The sequence below is a fragment of the Rhineura floridana genome, chromosome 4 (genome assembly GCF_030035675.1).
Source record: "Rhineura floridana isolate rRhiFlo1 chromosome 4, rRhiFlo1.hap2, whole genome shotgun sequence".
Classification (NCBI taxonomy): Eukaryota; Metazoa; Chordata; class Lepidosauria; order Squamata; family Rhineuridae; genus Rhineura; species Rhineura floridana.
Window position 1 is genome coordinate 59,330,756 of NC_084483.1, and position 14,498 is coordinate 59,345,253.

Genomic DNA, 14,498 nt, shown 5'->3' on the forward strand with positions numbered 1-14,498 from the left:
TACTTCCATCAACTCCATGAGACTACTTCAGAGTAGACGTGCATAGGATTTTACTTTCATTGTCTCACTGTTTAGAAAGGGGGGAGAGGTGTGTCTCTCCAAATGTTGCTGGGCTACAACTCCCACCATCCCTCTCCATTGGCTATGCTGCATGGGACTGATGGGAGTTTTAGTCTAGCCACAGGCTCCCCATCTCTGATTTAGAAGAAGATGGGAGGGTAAGGAGGTACATATAATCCACCCAGGAGACTGCCTTGCTCATCCTCTGTTTCCTGTAACTGGCAACGGTACATGACAGGGTGCAGTTCTCAGCCATGATTCTGGATGGAACTAAGGGCCTCTGATTTGCTGATAAATACTTGGTACATTCTGCCACAGTTCCAGCTGGACAAGATGCCTTTCTCCAGGCTCTGCCAGGATCCAGGTTGAAGGAATGAAGTGGTGTATCAGCAAAGGGGCCAGATCATTTATTCACAAACAAGGTAGGGAGTAGATTATGAAGCATGGACAAATTTGTCGCAATATGGAGGAAAGGTGAAGGGGAAAGTTGCAGCAGCTGAGCTAGGAGCCTGCTTTTGCCAAACTTCCAGGAACTGCCATCCTCCACTGCAGCAAGTCAAGTGCTTAAAGAGGTGAAGCTGGTGGCCACTGGGGGGAGGGCCTTTTTAGTGATGGCACCTTGATTATGGAATGTTTCCACAGGAAGGCTTGCCTGGCACCTATATTAAGATATTTTCAGCACCAGTGAAGACCTTTTAATATTCCCATGCACTTCACAACCTTTTTAAAAGTCTATTTTGATTCTTGGAATTAACTATTTTTAGCTGTTTTTTAACTGCTATTTTTGGGTACAATCCAACTCACCTTTCCTCTAGGCTGGGGTCAGTTGGATGCCGTGGAGTGCTGGCTGTGCTGGGAGGCTCCTGGCTGTGCCAGCCTCTGCCACCAGCAGCCCTACACCACAGTGGAGATGTGGCTCTGCCAGGAGCCTACTGGCGCCACTGGGGGTCTACCAGAAACACCAGCCCAGCAGATGGAGGGCCAGCAGAAGCCCCTTGAAACTCCACTGGCCTTTAATTTCCATTCAGGCCCATGGGGAACACATACTCTCCATGAGGCCTGTTTGCCAGAGCTGGCGCTTCCTGGCTGTTTGTGCGCACGGCTCCTGATGGAACCCACATTCAACTGGTGTGGGGGCTCCCGAGCAGGAAGAGGATCCCGTGGATCTTTCCTCCGGCTCCTCCTCCACTGGGCCTCCCCTTCCCCAGCTTCCTGGCAATTGGATTGCTCTGTTAGAATGATTTGATGTTGTTTATACTGTTTCTTTTTTCTTTTTAATGTGGACAATTGTATTGATTTTAGCATTTTAACATCTTTATTGTTGTATCATTTATTGTTGATATAATTTTGTGTTAATTGCCCAGAGAATGTTTTTGATGAATAGTCAATAAATGTCAAAATGTGAAAAATAATAACCATAGATCATCACCATAATACAAGTTCACAATGTGAAGAGAGAAAATGTATGACATTACATTACAAAATGCAAGTAAAATATGGGAGGGGGAGCAATTCAAGATTCTTTCCTCTGTGTACTGCCCTAATACTAATAGCCGTCTTTCTAGACTGGGATATTCTAGAACCTATAATGCTCCAAGGCACTTGGAGTCTTTGTGTCTCTGAACACAGAAGGGCAAAGCATTCACTCACAGAGTAGTTGGTTATTACATGCTGAATGAAGAGTAAATGGATGTGATCTTATGTGCACATGTCTATAAGACCTGAATTATTGCTGTACTGAATGCTTGGAACTGAGAGTTGCGTTCAACTAAATCATTGTGCTAGCAGAAGCCAGCACAAGGATTTCCACTAGCACAGTGGGACTGTCCCACTTCTCCTCCCCCCATGCCCTCCCTAAGTCTGTTTTGGAGGGTCAGAAGAACCCACAGAACAGCATGTGGGGGGAGGAGAGGAGAAGGTCATAAGAACATAAGAACATAAGGTCCATTTTGATTGACTGATCTCCTTAGCACTACTTTGAATAAAACCCATTGATTTGATAATCTTTGCAGTAGAGATCCTATGCTGCATTTCCTATTGGCAGAAATCTCTTTTAGCCAATATTGAGTCCATCCAAAATAGCTTCCTTAAAAAAGCTCCTGAGGCTACCCAGTAGAACCCCAGCAGCATTCCTCCATGCAGAGACTGGCCTCCCTCCAATTAGTGTGCATGTTCACACCACCTTGCTTACATTCTGGGGTGCTATAACAAACGCTCCAGCTAAGGTAATTCTGAAGGCCTGTCTCAAGTCTGCCTCGTCTGATAGAGATTGGCTTAATAACCACTTGTCTGTCCTCAGTAGATATCATATACCGGTCCAGACCGCTCACCCACAGAGTAAAACTTAATATTGGGAAGCTATTACCTGCCACTGTGAATGGATGGATAGACTGGGGATCGCCAACTCTAGATTTTCCAGATGGTATGGCCTGTACAAATATGATCAGCAGAGAGCAAGCTATCTAACTTACCCCATCTCGGTGCAGTTGAGGCAAGCCTTTACAGCGCTTAGGCTGCAGACGATGCCAACCTCGGTTCTGTTGGGCCGTTATCAACAGATCCCCTGGGAGCAACGCTTATGCATCTGTGGGGCCGCAGTGGTGGAAGATCTGCCCCATTACCTTCTACACTGCTGTCTGTACGCACACCCCAGGGATAAATTCTTAGGCGATATGATTAAACAGCAGAGAGATAGCCATGATGTAAAGGTTATTTATTTTCTTTTAGCTGACAAGGAGTATTCAGTCACTTATAGGGTAGCCCACTTTGCACAAGCTGCACAAAAATTAAGGGCTAATCATCTTGTTATATTGGAGTCACTGGGACAATAGACTGTAGCGCAGCTATCCTGCTGAGAGGTGTTGAAATCACACCAAGAGTAGGCTACCCTCTCTTTGTATTACCGCTAGCATCTGCGGAGTGTATTTTCGCTAAGTAATTTTAAGTTTATACCATTTGTTGTATTTTATTGCAAGATTTTAATATGTGCTGATTGTTTGTCCGTTTATTTGTCTGTCGGCATTGCGACGGCCTACGGCTATGCAATAAAATTCTACTCTATTGGCGGAAATCACTAATAAGTGGACTTATCCTTCCTTACTGAAATCACTGCTAATAATAGGATGCAGGGGTTGTGAGCCATACTAGGAGCTGGGGTCTTGCTTACACTAGTAGCTGAAAATGCAGAGACTAAAAGGAACTACAGGGAGCCTCTTTACTGTCACCTGCCATTCAGAATACAAATTTCCTGCTGCCACCAGTTGGCTGAAGTATTTGCAACACACTCAGATTTGCTGCTGCCACCTGCTGGACAGTTTATGTTGCAACACTTAATTTTTTGCATTGTTGTGGAATATGAACACTACCTCATTGCCTGCCGAATTTAATTAATTGTAGAAAGACTGCTACCCAGACATCCACATTGTTTTCCTGGGTGGGGACTTAAGCCAGAATTGAATATAAAAGAAGGGAAATAAATCCTGGATGGTGAACTCAGCCCTGAGCTGCCCTAAGGGTTACCATTTGGATTTCCTCCACACCTTAATTTCATGTTTATCCACGGGTTTCTTACTTCTGAGAAAATATGTTTAGGTCTGCAGTATTAACGTGAAATACAGAGACTGATCGATCGGTTTAATAATGTCCATACATGAGACAAAGCTTGCCCCCCTGGACCTACTTTGCTCCCAGTCCCAATCAGGAGTGTAGTCATCCAGGGTCGTGGGGGTCATAGACCCGTTAGTTTTTTGGGAGCAGGATCTCAGCCAGGTCCCTATGTGTGAGCCAATCAGCATGAAAGGGGATCATGTTAGCCACTGAGAAGAGTCCTTGTCCTTTCACGCTGATTGGAGCCAGCCAGAGTGAAAGAAGGTGAACCAGCCACTGAGAAGACTCTTCTCGATAGCTAACATGCAGCTTCCCCTTTTATATTGAGTGGCTCCTAGGGATGTCTGTTGTAATGGAGTGTGGCCTTGCAAGATGACACTGAGAGCAAGGGAGATGACAGAATGTGGGAAAGGGGTGTGGCTGTTAGGGGTGGTGGTGTAACTATCAGGAAGGGACCCTACACTTCTGAATTTGCCACTACACTACTGCTCCCAATATATTTACCTTGTGCTTCTACTATCTGTTACAGGGGTCACCAATATGGTGCCCCCCAGATGTTAGTGGACTCCAATTCTCATCTGCCCCGGACAGCATGGCCATTGGCCAGTAACATCTGGAGGGTACCTTGTGGTTTTACAGCATTATTTGTCATAGTTAGTGTTAACTTCTCAGTAGATAGTGGCTAAGATATGTGCATTTGTGTTCATGAATATGATGTAGAGTTGCTACAGTGTCCAGAGTAGTTTATTAACCCGTCTTCCCAAGGAACTCTGAGAATTGTAGCTCACTCAGTGCTGCCACTCATGAAGCATTCACTCATTAATGCAGCATATATCTGGCCTGAGATTGCTGATACGTGAATGCAACACAGATAGTGTCCCTGTTTAAATGTGAGGCTGGCTTATCAAACTCTGCATGAGTTGTGTGTGTATGTATAAGGGATGGGGGAGAAATTTGATCCAGTTTGCATTTCAAGCCGGATCTGTCAAATTCGCACTTCTGAAACAATATGAGAACCAAAACACAGCCGTCCTTTGAAATATGCACTTATTCAAATTTTGCAGTGTAGTTTTCCAACCAACCAATGTTTACAGAAATGCATTGATTTGTGCATAAAATGACTATATGAGTGAAAATAACATACAAAATGCATTATATAATGAGAAACCGCTTACAAAAATGTTTACATTGGTGAAAACTGCCTACAAAAATGTGTTTATTAGGAGAAATTTGCACTAAAATGCTGGAGAATTTTTATGAGGTTTGTTTTTTTTTAATCGCAAATTGCAAAATGTGGAGAACTGAAATTAAGACTGGAAAAACGAGAAACGGAGAGAAGCAAAATGGACAGATCTTTCCATCCCTAGTACATATGCAGTACACACATACTATTGGTGTCACATTCAAACGTGTAATCTCTCTCTCTCATACTTAGCTTGAAAACCTTTTGCTTTTCTTTATGAGTGAAACTGTAAACCAGGGCTGGGGAAGCTTTTTCAGCCCAAGGGCCACAGACAAACCCTTGTAAGTGGGCAGGGCCACCACATACACTCTCTCATACATGCCCATTCATAAACACATATACATGTGTACGGGTATCTTATCTATCTACACACACACACACACATTCATATGCACCCATACACAACACACACACATGTATTCTCACACATAACACACACCAAATCATACATTTTCACACACACACCACCATTGTTACACCTTACACACACAGTGTAAATAAAGATTAACATTTGTTAGAGGTCTACTGCTTCAGGCACCAGAAAAATGTGGGGGCATTGCATTTCTTTTTCTATAACTTTTGTGTGGCTTAAACTCCACATTTTTTCTGTGTTAGTAAACTCAATTTGTTTTATAAACCTGGTGTGGTCACTCTTTATTTTCATCACCCGCGCCTGAAACCAAATCACACGTTACCTTGAGAGGCTTTGGGGAGACCCAGAGAAGGTATTGTTGTTGTTGTTATGCTGATTAATGAAGGGGAACCTATAATCTGATTTTTCCCTTATTTGGTGGCAGCAAGCTTTTAAAGGGGGAAAGGGTGGGCTGAGCAGAGAGGTACACTCTGTGCTGTGGCTGGATTTTCCTTCTCCAGGCAGCCAGGGATCCTGAGTTGCTGGGTATGGGTGTCACAATCATAATCAAATTAATACCTAGAATTGTTTTGGAAAATAATACATGCAAATTTAAGACAAATATTAAATTTTTCCTTTATCATAATTAAATGCCCCCCTTTTTAAAAAAATCTATATTTGTGTTTGTATGTTTGGGTAGGAAAATGCAGATATACTTTAATGTTTTGTAACATTAGATATAAATATCTATATAAAAGCAAAGTTGTAAGTGAGGCATAAATGAATAAACTGAAGAGCATTTGAAGAAAAGGAAGCCAGTTTGTCATCAATACAGTTTGTTCGCTTCTAGGGAATTTAGCCAACACATATGGTTGTCTAACAGGGGGTCTTAGAACAGTGAGTGATCATGAGAACCATATGTGCTAGTGTACCAGTGAATAACTTGGCTCAGTGAGTATAACATTTCTTGTATTTTTCAGAACCACCTTGCATTTAAATGGCTCCGTTGTCAACACATTCCTGCTTTGATTCTATATTCATCTACTTGTGTTAGCAGCACCAAAAGCTAGAATGCATTTCTTATTGTGTGTGTGTGTGTATTTTAAAGCAGCTATGAATGACTTAAGCAGCCTTGACGTGAAGTGAAAATTATTGACCTACAAATAATTTTAGCAAACATGTTTCATAGGAGGTTAGCAAGCTGCAATACTGTACTGAGTCTCACAGGTAAGGACACTAAGGATGCAATACACTTAGCTGAGAGTAAGCTCCATTGAACTTCTGAGTACACACATAAGATTGCACTGTGAAGATGATGTGTCAGAGCAATAGCTCCCCACACATCTCTACTTATTGCACCAGTGTTGCACATTACCATACAGACCAATGGTTGTGTTGCATCCCCATTCCATGCTCATATCTTGACATACTTCCCTTCAGTCAACGTGAGAAAAGGGAAGTGTACATGGCCTAGGAACAGAGTGGCTCTGAGATGAAAGACACTGAATGAGATCTATATGTTGTAAACGTTGGCTCACAAGCTTTAGATTCATCAGCAAAAGATTTAGTTGAAGCTTTGTGGGGGGTTTTTCAAATTTAAAACACATATTCTGCCTTTCTACCAGTATTATTTATTATATCCTGCACCTTGCTCCAAAGAAACCCAGGGTGGCAACAAAGTTAAATCAGTGGGAGATGGTTTTGAATGATGTATTAATCCCACCTTTTTGTCCATAATGAGACCCCCAGGCCAGCTAACAACCACACAGATGATCTTTCCTTTGAACAACAAGTTGAACATTTTATTTATTACATAGTAAGCTACCTCACATTTCCTTCACTACCTCAGAAAGGCATCAACACTGAGGTTTTGGTACTATCCAGATTTATTTACACTTAGTTGATTAATAAACATAAATGATTGATCAATTACTATGGTTATTGTAGTGCAGAGGTAGGGGACTTTCCTCAGCCTGACGGCCAGATTCTTCATGGGGAAACTCCCAAGTGCTGCATGCAGGTAATAGGTGGCGCTGGAGGCAAAAAGTCAATGGAGCAAGAGATGTGACCCTAGCCTTTGTACAAGCTGCATTCCAATCATGCAAAAGCCAACAGTTTCTACACACACCTATCATGTACATGCACATGTGCACACACACATTCTATCCAGGAAAGGCATTTTGGGGGTATTCATTGCTAATCTTTCTCAGAGTAGAACCACTGAAGTTAACAGAGATAAAAACGTAGGTTTATTAATTTCAGTGGGTCTACTTGACTTAGTTGGATACAACCCATTATCATAATTCAAGGGCAGGGCTGGATTATGAGACCTGGAGGGCCACATTTGGGCCTCAGGTCTGAAGTTCTACAAACCTGGGTGTCGTGGTTAGAGCATTGGACTAGGACTGAGGAGAACCAGGTTCATATCCCCACTCAGCCTTGAAGCTCACTGGATGACCTCAAGCTAGTAATCAATTCTCAGCCTAACCTAATTTACAGAGTTGTTGTGAGGATAAAGTGGGAGGGTGGGTAGATGGGAATGTACACTGCCTTGAACTCCTTGGAGGAAAGGCAGGATATATATTTTATAAAAATAAATATGTACTGAAAAATTAAGTAGGCAACCCTACTAAAAAGCAATGAAGAATGTAGACAAGCTGACAGTGATCAGGAAAGGGGGTACAGAGCATAAAAGGCTGTAGGGCAGGGGTAGCCAACATGGTGAAGTCCAGATGCTGTTGGACTCCAACTCCCATCATCCCTGACAATTAGCCAAGCTGGCTGAGGCCGATGGAAGTTGGAGTCCAACAATATCTGGAGGGCACCACATTAGCTACCCTTTCTTGCTATAGGTTAAAGGATAGTGGCCTGGCCATGAGCTGTACAGGCTGCAAAACGTCCTATGATTTTGCATTCAAAGAGCAAACAGCCGGGCTTTACACCTTCAAGCATCCAGTTGGCAGTAGCAGCTCTAGAGCCGCTGATATGTTCTCCTTTCAGCTTACATATATCATTAAAGAATGCACAGAAATTATGAAAGTAAAGGTAGCCCTGTTGGCCTATTAGAAAAAAATCCAAAATCAGAATTAGGGCAACCAACATGTCACAAATTGTGTGCAAGCTTTAAGTTCTCCAGAACTCTTCATCAGGCTAGATGGTAAAAAAAGAAAAAAAAGTGGGAGGGGGTTGACCTGACTGGTGGGGAAACCATGGGAGTCTGATCTAAAGCTCAAAACGGAATGTGGGAAGAGCTAGAAGACATTCAAATGTGGGTGCTATGCAGTGGTCAGGTTGAACATAAAATGTGTGGACATAGACAACTATGAGTTCGTGGTGGTTGATAACATGACTGATAATCATGATAAAAGAGAGTGAGAAGCAATTAGGGTTGCAAATTCATTCTAGAACATGCGAATTTTATTGCAAAGATGCTGGCAAACGTACAAGCATCTATTGTGGTTTTGATAAATCTGCCAGATATTCATCCTGTGCCAGGATGTTTCATTTTTGTCATGCTTAAATATGCATTCTTGCAAATCTGTTTTCTCAAGATATAAACATTTTTATTCAAATTATTTTATTCTTGGGGTATTTTAACTCATTGACACCATCTCCTGCACTCTCACCAAATCCAGCATGAAAACAGTGAACAGTTTGTTCAGTTTTTACACACTCCACCCCACAATGATCTAAATATCAGAGAAATACAAAAATGATACAGCCACAAGAGTGGCTGTATACTATAGCAAGCATGGATTTTTCACATTTTGCCATGTTAAATTGAAAATACCTCCCATGCCATTCTGCTGATTCCCATAAGCTCATTACAAAACAAAATCTTACAAAGCTTATAGCCCTGAATGGAGAAACACTTGTTTAATAACCCCCTAAGTTTTCATGGCAATACACAAAACACTCAGAGAAAATCAAGAGTTCAAACTGTAAAACAAGAGAAAAAATCCAGACCCCTGTTGGACTTTTTTCTGTCAGTGGTCTCATAATTTGTTGAAATTAATTAAAAATCACCCATGCTAACAGAGTACCTGTAATCCTATTACTGACCTTGCCCTATACTCTGACCTTCATCTTCTGCAGGTTAAAAGTAAAAAAAAAAATGCCTGGCTGATTTTTAATTAATTTAAGAAATTTAATATTGGAGTCTAAGATAGTGCAAGCATACTCAGTAAAAACTGTCAGTGTTCTAAAAGCCAGACTCACAGCTGTTTGGCTTGGCTAATCAGGAGGCCACACCCATGACATTTATTCCACTTTAAACAGTCAAGGCTTCCTACAAAAAATCCTGGGAAATGTAGTTTGTAAAGGGTGCTGAGAGCTGTTAGGGGACTGCTATTCCCCTGACACAGCTCCAGTGACCAGAGTGGTTTACCAGTCAGCCCCTCTTCCCAGAGAATTCTGGGGATTGTCACTCTGTGAGGGGAATAGGGCATCTCCTAACAACTCTCAACACTCGTCACAAACTACACTCCCCAGGATTCTTGGGGGGAAGCCATGACTGTTTAAAGGGAATAAATGTCTGGTGTGGATGTGGCCAGAGACAGCTTTGGTTTAAATTTTGGGTGGGAGACTACATGTATCTGTTAAAGAATAAAAAGTTGGGGGACAACCCCAAAATAATGATACTGTTAACAATGTTTTCCTTTTGTAAAGGAAAGGGGCTTTCCCTCTGCCCAGTGTCCACCCACCCAATCTCCCCCTCCTTCCCTCTCTCCCTCCCTCCTCTAGGTCAATTTCACCTATCCTAAGCATGGCTGCACAGGAGTAAATCCCACTGAACTCAATAAGCATGCAAATGATCAAACCTACCCTACACTCCTCCTCCTCCCTCCTGTCCCCTCCCTCCTGCCACACCTGTCCCTCTTCCTTCCTCGCTCCCAGCCCCTCATGTTACAAAATTCTTCCAAGCTACACAGGAAGTAGACTGGACTGTGAAAGACCAACCCAAACTGTTTGCATTTTTACAAATTTGTAGGGCAGTACAATATCTCAAAGAGGAGGTCAGGGCTCCTGCTCCCCTGGTGCATCCACTATAGCTGCCCAATTTCCCTGCTTTTAAAGTTTGATAGAAATATCTGTTGGCTATATGTTCTTAAACAGCAATGGTTTTTTGCCTATTAATGAATATATTTATTTATTTAATTTATGTTCTACCCTTCCTCCCAGTAGGAGCCCAGGGCGGAAATTAGTATCTGTACTTGAGATTTGATGTTATCATGCATTGTTATATATGAGTGTTTATGCTGCTTATGTTATTTTGATATATTGTTTCTTATTATAAAAGTGTAAAATAATTTTAAAAATTCTACACACTCCATGATTAAATGCAACACAGAGCAAAATACACACTGAAGATTACAAATCCTGTAAAACATACTTAAAGTTACAAATCTGGTAACACATACAAGAAAACATACAGGAAAACATCAGAGAAATGAGCAATTGACAACACTGAAGAAATGACAACAGAAGCAGAACTAGCTGAAATTTGAATAGGCAAATTGATTTTCTATGTAAATCCATTATTTGGTGCTGGGAAAATATAACTGAAAATGAAATTCCATCTGCGGCTTTCAGATAGGCGGAGACATACACTGTTTAAGCAGCTTAATAAGAAAAGTGTCTAGGAGCAGTGGTGCTATCAGGTCAGGAAAACTTGGGGGCAGAAATCCACACACAGAAAGAGCAGCAGAAAGAGCAGTGGGGCCCCCAAATACACCAGGTTGGGCATACCACATTTTGAAGTGACTGAACTAATACACATTACCATCCAAAACGTGCCACCACTTCTAAAATTACCGAACTCTACCACTGCTCAGAAAAGATAAGCAATTTTGTTGTTGTTGGTGGTAGTGGTTACATGTTGCTGCAAGTGCTTTATGGAGCAGCAATTTATACATAGTGAAAATAAATACATAAGGCAAGCAAGCTATATATATTTGTAGCTCATGAATGTTGCCTATAAACTATACCCCATGTTTATTTTTTAAAAAGAACTTCCTTTTGCACAAACCTCAGTGATGACCTGGAGTGGGGTGTGTATATTTAAAGATAATTCAGGGAAACTAGATTTGCAGAGACGGAATCCTAGGTACAGAGGTAAGCCTTCCACATCTCATACAATTTGTACAGGAACAATTTGGACACCTGTTTCTTCCTTGCGTTCTTTTTTCTCCCCGCTGCTGATATAGCTATTCTATCTTGGGAATCAGAGGCTTACTGCCAATTAGGCTTGCTATAACAGAGTTGGATTTTTATTTTTTTTTGAGGAACGTTGACAAGGCTAATTGCTGGCCTATTGACAGCAGGTTTAGTGCTTTGAGCTGCATGGAAAAGAGTTTTCAACCTCAGCTTGCCAGGTGCCATGTTAATGTACTCTATCACAAGATATAACACATATACATGACTTTGCCAGCAAACATAATTTAAACCATTTGATACCTTCTTGCAAGGCAGGAAGTGCTACACACAGTAAGCATTCCCAGGGACTTCCGTTTACTACAGAGCCACACATTCTCTGCAAATTGAAGAATTAAATTTTCAGTGCTATATCCAGCAGGTTCCCAGTATTTTGAGCATTCACTATACATATATATAAAGAATCTCTGCACTCTGCAGTGGAAGTGAAGATAAGCATTAAAAAAATAGAATGAAGTGAGTGACTTCTAAAGTTTGGGAGGCAAGAGGGGATCTAGGAAGGTTGCTCTGTGGGTATCATATTAAGCTGTTTCTCAGGAATGGAAACCACTGCTGGAAGAGGAACCTATCTCATTTTCATAATGTTTTATGCCTGTGGTTTCCAATGACTATTTTTTTAAACTGGGCAGCTGGGGGGGGGGAGTCAGCTGTGTGTCATATCCTGTATTTTTGAGGGCCATCTCTTGCTACTGAATTTCTTCATGAGGTCATAAACACAGATACATGTCTATGTAGATGAAAGTTAATAGGAACTGAAATGTACACACATGGTGAACCAAAATTGAAGCCACAATAATAGAGATGACTTTGAACAAGCTTTAAGGTGCACTGCTGTTCCTGGATACATAGCAAGGTCAGAGGTGCAACTTCCATTTGAAGAGATGGACCAAACCCTTGCCAGATCTGACTAATCACACGGGGAAAGGCTTAGGAATACAGGAACATAGGAAGCTGCCTTATACCAAGGCAGACCATTGGTCTATCTAGCTTAGGGTTGTCTGCACTGACTGACAGCGGTCCTCCAGGGTTTCAGGCAGGGATCTTTCCCAGTCCTACCTGGAGATCCCAAGGATTGAACCTGGGCCCTTCTGCATGCAAAGTAGATGCTCTGCCACTGAGTTATGGCCCTTTTGCCACTGACATTTCTCTCCAAATGAGAGCAGGGCAGAGTAAGGTGCCTGCCTCAAGCAGCTGATTTGGGGTATCATGAAAAGGCAGCAACTGATAATTACTCAACATTACTGTTGTAGGGCACTTCCACATGACAGTTAATTGGACTCATTGTTGCTCATACATGAAAGTTTTTTGCAGCGTCCACACAACATCCTCACCAAAATGCTGTCCCATGTTGTTTACCTATTTAATTTGGATTTACTGTGTCCATGGAAAATCCAGTAAGTAAAAACAATAACTGTGGAAATAGCAGATCTGGATTAAAGGGGGTGGGTGGAATGCCATTTTCTTGTACTGTAAACTGTTTAGAGGGAGTGTGTGTGTTTATAATCAAGCAGTATATAAATTTTGTTGAAATAAAAAATAAAAATAAAATTTTGATTAGGATGACATTGGGTGGATGCTGCAGAAACCTTGAATGCATGATCAGCACCAAGTCCATAACAAGCTGGTGTGTGTGGAAGTGTCCACAGTTTTATTCCCAGGGAGAGGCACTTGTAATCTTCTCTGTCACAGGTGACAAAATAACTTAGTCAGCCAAGGGTACTATGAACCCTGACTTAGGGAGGGTGGTGCCAGTTGCTGTTCTGCCTCTGGCGGTAAAAAGTCTGGGGCCAGTCCTGTGGAGAGGAGTTGTGAGTGAAGTTCCAATCCTGAATAAAATACTATGAAGAAAAATAAAACTGCACTGAAATGCTAGGAAGAACCTGAGAAAACACTAAGAGAATGTCAGTAGCACAGTTAAAGGCTATGAATGCAGTAGTCGCTCGAGCAAAACATTTCTGTTAACCACACCTGGAGGGCCAATGGGTTGATCTGCTGATCAGTTGCAAAATCTCTTTGAAGCTGAATTTGGGGTGGGGGAAAACCGCATTCAAGCTGCTCCCAGCAGGTTTTACAGTAAAAGCAGTGGGGTTTGACCAGCGTAGTGTGCCTCCATTTTCAAAAGACAGAGGTGAAACCGGCAGAACAGTGAGTATGTTTCTACCCATAGGTTGCTTCCATATGTTAGGGTTAACCCTGAAAATACTTATTCTTTGGCCTGGTTTGCATGTCGTACTAAGTCAAAGAATGGGTTCATGCAAATGTGCAAGTGTGTGGGCTCTGCAGAGAAAACTGCAGCAGCTTCACTTCCTCCTGGTCATTTTGTTGCTGCACTGTGTCAGCTAAACCCCAACTTGGATTAGTGCATCATCCTACCCTGGGTTTATGGTTTAGTTTTCTCCAGATTAACCATGAGCTGTAATCAAGGTGTGTTCTTGGTTTATGGTTCATGGTTTCTCTGTGACAGTTAAAGCATGAGCTCAGGTTCAGATGACATGCTAAGACAAACTATGGCTCAGCTCAGTTCAGCACAGCAGTAAAATAACCGGGCAGCAGTGAAGTGACCGTGATCTCCTCCCCAGGAGCGTGCATCCTCATACATGCTTGCTAAGCCAGTGGCTCCCAAACCTTTTCCCCATGGACCACTTGAAAATTGCTGAGGTTCTTGATGGGCTACTTAATGATTTTTCTGCTGGTTATAGCCATTGAAATGTGTTGTGGTAGGTGTTGTGTGAATTTTACAAACATTCTGCAGACCACCTTAATGAACCTCACAAACCCCTGCTGTAAGCCATGGTTGGTGCATAGGAATCTGCCCTTTGAATCTTTTGCAACATTGTTATGCCAGATCATCCCAGATTTTCCAGATTATTGTGCCATTACAATTCATGCCTAACAATGGTCTATGAACTTTGAAAAATGTTTTCCCCGTGACCTGTATTAGGTTATAATAATCCGAGCCACAATGGACATTGTAGGAATGTTTCCTTCTCCTCTGGAAAACCCTCATCCATCCTTTTTCTAATT

General features: G+C 42.0%; 1 protein-coding gene across 15 annotated transcripts in view; it reads left to right on the forward strand.

Annotated features, from left to right (window-relative positions):
• The window catches only part of RIMS1 (regulating synaptic membrane exocytosis 1), a 542,374-nt gene that overhangs the window by 33,206 nt on the left and 494,670 nt on the right, over window positions 1–14,498 (forward strand). The window contains exon 1 of one of the 15 annotated variants that reach the window (XM_061623104.1): window positions 11,355–11,375. The exons of the other annotated variants lie outside the window; for them this stretch is intronic. The gene's annotated coding sequence lies outside the window, so the exon portion shown is untranslated. Of the gene's footprint in view, window positions 1–11,354; window positions 11,376–14,498 lie in introns of those variants that run through there. 15 annotated transcript variants of the gene reach the window in all.